Source organism: Mandrillus leucophaeus, unplaced genomic scaffold, assembly GCF_000951045.1.
Source record: "Mandrillus leucophaeus isolate KB7577 unplaced genomic scaffold, Mleu.le_1.0 Scaffold1094, whole genome shotgun sequence".
Classification (NCBI taxonomy): Eukaryota; Metazoa; Chordata; class Mammalia; order Primates; family Cercopithecidae; genus Mandrillus; species Mandrillus leucophaeus.
Window position 1 is genome coordinate 481,373 of NW_012099143.1, and position 10,382 is coordinate 491,754.

Here is a 10,382-nt window from a genome sequence, read left to right on the forward strand (position 1 = left end):
GGCACATGCCACCACGCCCGGCTAATTTTTGTACTTTTAATAGAGAGAGGGTTTCGCCATATTGGCCAGGCTGGTCTTGAACGCCTGACCTCAAGTGATCCACCCACCTCAGCCTCCCAAAGTGCTGAGATTACAGGCATGGGCCACCGTGCCCGGTCCCAATTCTTCTTTGAATGTCTGATATAATTCAGTTGTGAATCCGTCTGGTCCTGGACTTTTTTTTTGTTGGCAATTTTAAAATTACCATTTCAATCTCACTGCTTGTTATTGGTCTGTTCAGAGTTTCTATTTCTTCCTTGTTTAATCTAGGAGGCTTGTTTATTTCCAGGAATTTATCCATCTCCTCTAGGTTTTCTAGTTTATGCGCATAAAGGTGTTCATAGTAGCCTTGAATGATCTTCTGTATTTCTGTGGTATTGATTGTAATGTCTCCCTTTTCGTTTCTAATTGAGCTTACTTGGATCTTCTCTCTTTTCTAGGTTAATCTTTTTTTCTTGGTCTATCGATTTATCTTTTCAAAGAGCCAGCTTTTTGTTTCATTTGTCTTCTGTATTTTTGTTTGGTTGTTTGAATTTCATTTAGCTTCCGCTCTGATCTTTGTTATTTTCTTTTCTTCTGCTGGATTCAGGTTTGGTTTGCTCTTGTTTAGTTCCTTGAGGTGTGACCTTAGATTGTCTATTTGTGTGCTTTCATATTTTTTGATGTAGCCATTTAAGGCCATAAAATTTTCTCTTAGCACCACTTTTGCTATATCCTAGAGATTTTGATGGGTTGTGTCACTATTATTGTTCAGTTGAAATAATTTTTAATTTCCATCTTGATTTCACTGTTGACCCAATGATCATTGAAGAGCAGGTTATTTAATTTCCATGTATTTGCATAGTTTTGAAGATTCCTTTTGGAGTTGATTTCCAATTTTTTTTCACTGTAGTCTGAGAGAGTACTTGATATACTTCCGATTTTCTTAAATTTGTTGAGACTTGTCTTGTTGTCTATCATATGGTCTATCTTGGAGAAAGTTCCATGTGTTGATGAATAGAATGTATATTCTGCAGTTGTTGGGTAGAATGTTCTGTAAATATCTGCTAAGTCCATTTGTTGTAGGGTATAATTTAAGTTCATTGTTTCTTTGCTGACTTTCTGTCTTGATGACCTGTCTAGTGCTGTCAGTGGAGTATTGAATTCCCCCATTATTATTGTGTTGCTGTCTGTCTCATTTCCTAGGTCTAGTAGTAATTGTTTTATAGATTTGGGAGCTCCAGTGTTAGGTGCATGCATATTTAGGATTGTGATATTTTCCTGTTGAACAAGTCCTTTTTATCATTATATAATGACCCTCTTTGTCTTTTTTAACTGCTGTTGCTTTAAAGTTTGTTTTGTCTGACATAAGAAAAGCTACTCCTGCTCACTTTTGTGTCCATTCACATGGAATATCTTTCTCCACCCCTTTACCTTAAGTTTATGTGAGTCCTTACGTTAGGTGAGTCTCTTGAAGACAGGAGATACTTGGTTGATGAATTCTTTTCCATTCTGCCATTCTGTATCTTTTAAGTGGAGCATTTAGGTCATTCACTTTCAATGTTATTATTGAGATGTAAGATACTGTTCTGTTCATCATGCTATTTGTTGCCAAAATACTTTTTTTTCTTTTACATTGTGTTGTTTTAAAGGTCCTCTCAGACTTATGTTTTAAGGAGGTTTTATTTTGGTGTGTCTTGAGGAATTTGTTTCAAGACTTAGAGCTGCTTTTAGTAGTTCTGATAGTATTGGCTTGGTAATGACATATTCTCTCAGCATTTGTTTGTTGAAAAAGACTGTATCTTTCCTTCATTTATAAAGCTTAGTTTCACCAAATACAAAACTCTTGGCTGATAATCATTTTGTTTAAGGAGCCCAAAGATAGAACCCCAATCCCTTCGAGCTTGTAGGGTTTCTGCTGAGAAATCTGCTGTTAATCTGATAGGTTTTCCTGTATAGGTTACCTGGTGCTTTTGCCTCCACAGCTTTTAAAATTATTTACTTCATCTTGACTTTAGATAACCTGATGACTGTGTGACTAGGTGATGATTTTTTTGTGATGAGTGTTCCCAGGTGTTCTTTCCACTTCTTGTATTTGGATGTGTAGTTCTCTAGCAAGGCCAAGGAAATTTTCCTCAATTATTCCCTCAAATATGTTTTCCAAACTTTTAGATTTCTCTTCTTCCTCAGGAACACCAATTATTCTTAGATTTGGTCATTTAACATAATCCCAAATTTCTTGGAGGCATTGTTTGTTAAATTCTTTTCTCTTTGTCTCTGTTGAATTGGGTTAATTTGAAAGCCTTGTCTTCAAGCTCTGAAATTCTTTCTTCTGCTTGTTCAAGTCTATTACTGAGACTTTCTACTGAATTTTGCATTTTTCTAAATGTCTCCTTCATTTCCAGAAGTTGTGATTGTTTTTTCTTTATGCTCGTTAGATATGAATTCTAAATTTCTTTTCAAAGAATCAATACGTCAGTATGTTCAATTCTTTGTCTTCTACTTTTAAACTTAACTTCCTCATAAAGCAACCTTTTTTGATTACCTGCTCCACCCTGACTCATTCCAATTGCCTGCTACCTGCTGTGCCCTAACTCATTCTCCACCCTGCATGACCAATTTTTCCAGCCAAACCACTCACCCCATCACTCTCTTTAAATTAGCCAATCAGAATTAGTTTAGCCTGTGTGGTCTAACCCTAACCAATAGGGGAATGATACAGCAGCAGGGGCCACGTGTGTCAGGGATAAGAACCCCTTCCTCTCCCTTGTCCAAGTATGCACTCATCATTGCTCCATCCATAAGAGTTTACCCTTCTATAAAAGTACCTTGCCTTGCTGAGAATTAAAAAGAAAATTTTATATTCAAGTGCTATTTCTTTTGAGGCACAGAAACTTTATTTATAACACTCTCTATTCCTCTGGAGATTTTTTCATCCATATCCTATGATATTTAAAAAATTTCTTTGAGTTTATATTCACCTTTTTCTGGTGCCTCCTTGAGTAGCTTAATAATTGACCTTTTGAATTCTTTTTCTGGCAATTCAGAGATTTCTTCTCAGTTTAGATCCATTGCTGGTGAGCTAGTGTGATCTTTTGGGGGTGTTAAAGAACCTTGTTCTGTCATATTACCAGAATTGTTTTTCTGGTTCCTTCTCATTTGGGTAGACTCTGTCAGAGGGAAGATCTGGGGCTCAAGGGCTGCCGTTTAGATTCTTTCGTCCCACAGGGTGCTCCCTGGATGTGAGTGCTCAGAGAAGAGGCTTCCTGAGAGCCAAGCTAGATTGAGATACAACAATCCAGCTGCCCAGTGGAGCTACCAGGCTCTGGCATGGTACTGGGGAGTCTCTGCAAAGAGTCCTGTGATGTGATCCATCTTCAGGTCTCTCAGCCTTGGATACCAGCACCTGCTCCAGTGGAGGTAGCAGGAGAGTGAAGTGAACTCTGTGAGGGTCCTTTGTTGTGTTGTTGCTTATTGGTTGGCCTCTAGCCAGGAGGTGGTGCTTCCAGCTGCAGTATTATAGGGAGGATACAAGCTTGTCCTAAGGTCACCTGGATAAGTTTCTCAGGCAGTGGGTGGGGCTACAGGGCTACCAAGAGATTAAGTCCTTTGTCTTCAGCTACCAGGGCAGGTAGAGAAAGTCCATCAGGTGGGGATAGGGATAGGCTTGTCTGAGCTCAGACTCTCCTTGGGCAGGGCTTGCTACAGCTGCTGCAGGGGATGGAGGTGTGGTTCTCAGGCTAATGGAGTTAGTTCCCAGGGGGATTATGGCTGCCTCTGCTGTGTCATGCAGGTCACCAGGGAAGTGGGGGAAAGTCAGCAGTTACAGGCCTCACCCAGCTCCCCTGCAGCCCGAAAGGCCGATCTCACTCATACCCCTCTAATAGCACTGAGTTTATTTCCAGACAGGAGGTGAGCAGAGCTGAGGACTCGCCGCAGGCCCCAGGCTACCCAACCGGGAAAACAAGTGGGCTTTCAGGTTTTGCACCTCCCTGCCCGCTGCAACTTCTGTGCTTTGTCTGCACTCGTGGTTCACCCTCTTTCCCAGATTCTGTCCAGGAAACTTCACATTCAGTCAAAATTGTTACAAAGTTCATTTGGAAGTTTCCTTCTCCCTGTGGTCTTTCCCCAATTCCACTGGCAACCCTCCAGTGGACCCCTGTGAGACAAAGTCAGAAATGGATTTCCCAGGGGCTGAAAGTGCTCACAGGCATTCTCCTGCTGCTTCCTCTACTCCCGTATTTCCCTCAGCTCTCTAAGTTCGCCTTAACTCCAGGTAAGATCAACTTCTTCTCCAATGATCTGTGCCTTCAGGTTCCCAAGTAGGGATGTGTGTTTGGGGGTGGATGACCCCCTTTTCACACTTTTGGACACTTACAATTTTTTGGCTGTCTCTCAGAGCCTGCAGCAGCAATCAGCTTCCTTCAAAGGGTCTGTGTATTCTCTCGGCTTTCCTGGTATGTTCCTGCAGTAGTCCTTGGAGCAAAAGTTCACGATGTGAGTTTCCACATGTTGCTCTGTCTATCCAAGTGGGAGCTGCAAGTTAGTCCTGGCTTCTACTCTCCATTTTCTTCCTAATTCCAACTTTCGTAATTTTAAAAAACAGTAAAAATGACTTTTAAAAAGCTTAAATGAGATAAATAGCATTTATGGAAAGTAATCTGAAAGTTGTACAGTTACCTATATAGTTTTATAGATAATTCTAGAATAAGGCCTCTAGAATAAAACTTGTTTTGAGATTGGCTCAAAGCATCCAATGTTAGAGTTTCTGTACTACATTATTTAGACATCTTGAGAAATTGCTTCCCTTGAGGCAAGTGTCAATGCTATGCCATTGTTTATACTGAAGATCTCATTTTTGGAAGCCCTGTGAAGCATATTTAGTGTTGAGATGGCCACATATGTTATTCTTGACCTTACAGTGTCTTCTTTATGAGAACCCACAGGAACGGCTTCTCCCAGATCTCAAGTAGTAGGAGGATTGTGCTTCTCTGAAGCATCTGGTCTGTATTTTACTTACTAAATGTCATGAATCCTTTAACTAGTCTGCCGCTGCTTTCATTGTATTTCCTACTTTAAAGCTCAGAACTGAGATACAGTCTTATTTTTTCAGCTGCTTTCCCTTTTGCCCTGTTTTTTCATCTACTCTTGGGGGGTCTTGTTTTTTAAGTGTTTTTTTGTAAATACCCTTAAAACTGCTTCATTGTAAGTTACAGAATGGCTGGACGAATAAATAGGTAGACAGATGAGATAATTGATGTGTTTGTAATTTGACTTTTTTTAAACTTTTAAGTTCTATCTTCTGGAACCCTACAAAATAAGATTAAGTCTATTTCTACAAGTTAACACTTTAAATATTTAAAGATAATTATTCCCCTTGTTTGTCTCTTCTTCAGGTTAAAAATCAGAAATGTTTATATCAAGGCTGGGCACGGTTGCTCGTGTCTGTAATCCCAGCACTTTGGGAGGCCGAGGCGGGCAGATCACTTGAGGTCAGGAGGTTGAAACCAGCCTGGCCAACATGACAAAACCCCATCTCTACTAAAATTACAAAAATTAGCCGGGTGTGATGGCAGGCGCCTGCAATCCCAGTTACTCAGGAGGCTGAGGCAGGAGGATCGCTTGAACCTGGGAGGCAGAGGTTGCAGTGAGCCAAGATCACACCGCTGCGCTCTAGCCTGGGCGACAGAGCGAGACTCCGTCTCAAAAAAGTTAAAAAAAAAAAAAAAGCCTTTTTTTTTTTTTTTTTTGAGATGGAGTCTCGCTCTGTCGCCCAGGCTGGAGTGCAGTGGCCGGATCTCAGCTCACTGCAAGCTCCACCTCCCGGGTTCACGCCATTCTCCTGCCTCAGCCTCCGGAGTAGCTGGGACTACAGGCGCCCGCCACCTCGCCCGGCTAGTTTTTTGTATTTTTTAGTAGAGACGGGGTTTCACCGTGTTAGCCAGGATGGTCTCGATCTCCTGACCTCGTGATCCGCCCGTCTCGGCCTCCCAAAGTGCTGGGATTACAGGCTTGAGCCACCGCGCCCGGCCAAAAAAGGCCTTTATATCAGACTCCAGTTCCATGTCTGACAAGGGTTTCAATGTCCATTGTGCCAATTCATTTACCCTTATTACTGAACTTGCCCTCCTCTATCTGCCTTAACCTTTATTCTCCCAGCTCTGTTCCTATAGCCCTGATGTCCATTCTCCATCTAGTAAATCTAGAGACCAGAGATTTACTTAGGCAGACAGACTGCATACTCCACAGCCCAACTCTAAACCACTGTGTATATGAAGTTCTTGTTTGTTTATTATTATTTTTTTAACAGAGTCTCCTTCTGTTGCCCAGGCTGGAGTGCAGGAACATGACCATAGCTCACTGCTGCCTGGAGCTCCTGGGCTCAGGTGATCCTCCCACCTTATCCTCCTGAATAGTTAGGACTACAGGTGTGTATCATCACACTCAGCTAATTTTTTTATTTTTCATAGAGATGGGGTCTCACTTTGTTGCCCAGGCTGGTCTTGAACTCCTAGGCTCAAGCAGTCCTTGCCTTGCCCTTCCAAAGTGCTGGGATTACAGGCATGAACCACTGCACTCAGCCTATATGAAGTCTTAACATTCGTATTCTACCACAAAAATATAAACAGAACCTTAATTTAAGAATGTGCTATTTTTGTCCTTACTCTGATATTAGCTACCACTGGGTATTTAGTGATATTATGTTAGACCCTGTGGTTCTCATTTTTATGCTGAACATACAAATCCCCTGATGTTTCTTTTTTTAAATATTGGAAAAGATTTACCAGCTATTTTAAAGAAATGATTTTCAATTTTTAAAGTTAACTAAGCCAGACTGGGAAGGAGGCACACTTGGTACTAATGGCCCATTAGCTGAACAAAATGGAAAAATGAAACAAACAAACAAACAAAAAAACCAAATCAGCATCTGAGTAGTTTTTTGTCAAACATTTCAGATTGTATCCATTTTATCCATTAAACATTTCTATATGCCTACAAATAAGTTTGAGTCATTATTATAGATCCCCAGCACAGCTCCTAAGGTGTTTTTAATAGTGGTTTCTTTAAACAGCAAATTACAGCCACCATGCCTGTAATCTCAGCACTTTAGGAGGCTGAGGTAGGCAGATTGCTTGAGCTCAGGAGTTCGAGACTTCAGCCTGGGCAACATGGTGAAACCCTGTCTCTACAAGAAATACAAAAATTAGCTGGATGTGGTGGCACATGCCTATAGTCCCAGCTACTTGGGAGGCTGAGGTGGGAGGATCACTTGAGCTCTGGGGGTGGGGGGCGGTCGAGGCTGCAGTGAGCCTTGATTGTGCTACTCCACTCCAGCCTAGGTAAAAGAGTGAGACCCTCAGAAAGAAAAAAAATAATAAAAGATATTCTGCAAGGTTAAATTAATTGTGTGTTGAGACATTGAGTGGTTGAGAACAGCAGCTCTGGAGTAAAACAGGCTGGATCAGCTTCCTGGATCTTCTACCTATCAGCCGTGTGACTTTGGGCACATTACTCAATCTCTTGGGTCCCTACTTTTCTTATCTGTAAAACGGGGTTAATAATCCTCACTTCCTCCTGCTGTGAATTTTAAGTGAAATAATACATGTAAAATGCCTAGCACAGTGCCTGGCATATGTCAGCATTCAGTTAATTATAGTTATTTTTGTTATAGTCATCATGATAGAAATGAAAAGTGTCACCCTCACAGCAAATGTTGAGCTTATATCTAAAGTTGGGTGAATGCCTATATTTTATTTATCGGAAGAAAGGCTAACATGTAAATGCTACCAAATGTTAAATCAGAGCAAGCTAGAATTAATGATATTTAACTTATCAAAGTGAATTGCCGGAGTTCAAACTCAGTAACTATACATTTCAGGAATTCATTAATGAAATTACTAATTATAACTGATTACAGATGTTTACTAAAATAGGTAGCCATAAAAATCTTAGGAGTACTGCAAAGCATAATTGGGAACCTGTAGAAACTCTAACATTCCTCAAGAGACTGATGAAAACAGCTGAAGAAAAGGTAAACGCTGTGGAAGACCTGGCAGATATCAGAGAGCGCCCACAATCACTGAAAGAACCAGAGGAACAAATAAGTGGTGAAACACCCATAGAAATCTTATGAGCACTCCAAAGCATGAAACAGAACCAGCGGAAACTCTTAAGAATTCTCATGAAAATGCCAGGACACTTAAAATAAAACCAAAACCCACAGAAGACTGGCAGCTATCAGAGAGCTCAGGTAAACACCAAAAGAACTAGAGAAACAAATAAATGTTGATGATGTCAACAGAAAGTTTAGGAACACTTCAAAGCACAAACCCAGGAGACTGCTGGGGACGACTGGGGAAAATGCAATCAGGAAGAAAACCCGACAGGCATCAAAGGGCTTATGAAAATGCCAAAGCAGACAGTACAGTTAGAGAGTGAAAGCAACAAGAACTCCAGATCTGCCAAGTGGAAATGGTGAAACCTCACAGGGAGCAAGAGATTGTTTAGGATATCTAAAGAAAAGCCAGAACTGGCGGAAGACCCAACAGAAACCAAGGACCTTGGGAAAACTCCACAGCCAATTGCCGACCCAGAGAACAATCAACAAGAAACTTGGGATAGTGTCCAGGGCTCAGTGCAAATCAGCTGGACTTCTTACAACAATCAAGAAATTTCTGGCCGGGCGCGGTGGCTCAAGCCTGTAATCCCAGCACTTTGGGAGGCCGAGGCGGGTGGATCACGAGGTCAGGAGATCGAGACTATCCTGGCTAACATGGTGAAACCCCGTCTCTACTAAAAATACAAAAAACTAGCCGGGCGTGGTGGCGGGCGCCTGTAGTCTCAGCTACTTGGGAGGCTGAGGCGGAAGAATGGCGTGAACCCGGGAGGCGGAGCTTGCAGTGAGCCGAGATCACGCCACTGCACTCCAGCCTGGGAGCACAGTGAGACTCCGTCTAAAAAAAAAAAAAAAAAAAAATTTCTGAGAACTTCTGTGAAAAAGATTGAACCCATAGAAGACCTGACAGGCACCAATAGACCAAAACTCCTAAAGAAATAAAGGCCGGTGCAGTCGTTGACGTCTGTAATCCCAGCACTTCAGGAGGCCAAGGTTGGAGGATCACTTGAGTACAGGAGTTTGAGACGAGCCTGAGCAACGTAGCAAGACACACACACACACACAAAATAATAATAAAAATAAATAAATAAATAAATAGTTTCAAATAGCTAGAAGGAGGATACTGAATGTCCCCAACACAAAGAAATGATAAATGTTTGAGATGATGGATCTGCTGATTACCCTGGTCTGATCACTATACATTATAGGTATCAGAACATCACTATGTATCTCACAAATATGTACAATTACTATATGTCAACTAAAACGTGTAAAAAAAGGAAGGGATGAAAACAGTTACTTGAACTTAGCATGTTTTCAAGAAATATTTGTAAAAGGAAGAAAAGTAAAATAAAGCCCAGTTGGATTCTGTTTCCACTAGGAAAAAAAAAAAAAAGGAGGAAACAAGGAGAATATTTTTTCTTTCTTTCTTGAGAGAGAGTCTCCCTCTGTCGCCCAGGCTGGAGTGCACTAGTGTCGGCTCACTGTAACCTCTGCTTTCTGGGTTCGAGAGATTCTCGTGCCTCATCATTCTAAGTACCTGGAATTACAGGCGTGTATCATTACACTGGCTAATTTTTGTATTTTTAGTAGAGATGGGGTTTCACCATGTTGCCCAGGCTGGTCTCGAACTCCTGGCCTCCAGGCCAGGTCTCGAACCACCTGCCTTCGCCTCCAAAAGTGCTGGTAACACAGATGTGAGACACTGCGCCTGACCAAGATTTGACAGGTGTCAAGAACCTCATGACAACTCTTTTGTGGAGATGTGAATCGGCAGAAAATTTTACAGGCATCAAGACACTTTTGAAAATTTCTAAGGTATATCTAGTAGAAGATCTGGCAGACATTCCAATGCTTATAGAAACTTAGAAATTCCAAATTCTAAAAACTTGCTCATAGGAAACCTTAGTACACATTCAACTATATTAGACAGAACTAGAAAAACAGTTGGCTAAAACACCTATAATAAAAAATACAAAAAATACTACTCAATGGCCGGGTGCAGTGGCTCATGCCTGTAAGCCTACCACTTTGGGAGACTGAGGTAGGAGGATCACTTGAGGTCAGGAGTTTGAGACCAGACTGGCCAACATGGAGAAACCCCATCTCTACTAAAAATACAAAAATTTGCCGGGCATGGTGGCATGCACCTGTAATCCTGGCTCCTTGTGTGGCTGAGGCAGGAGAATTACTTGAACCTGGGAGGTAGAAGTTGCAGTGAGCCGAGATCACACCACTGCACTCCAGC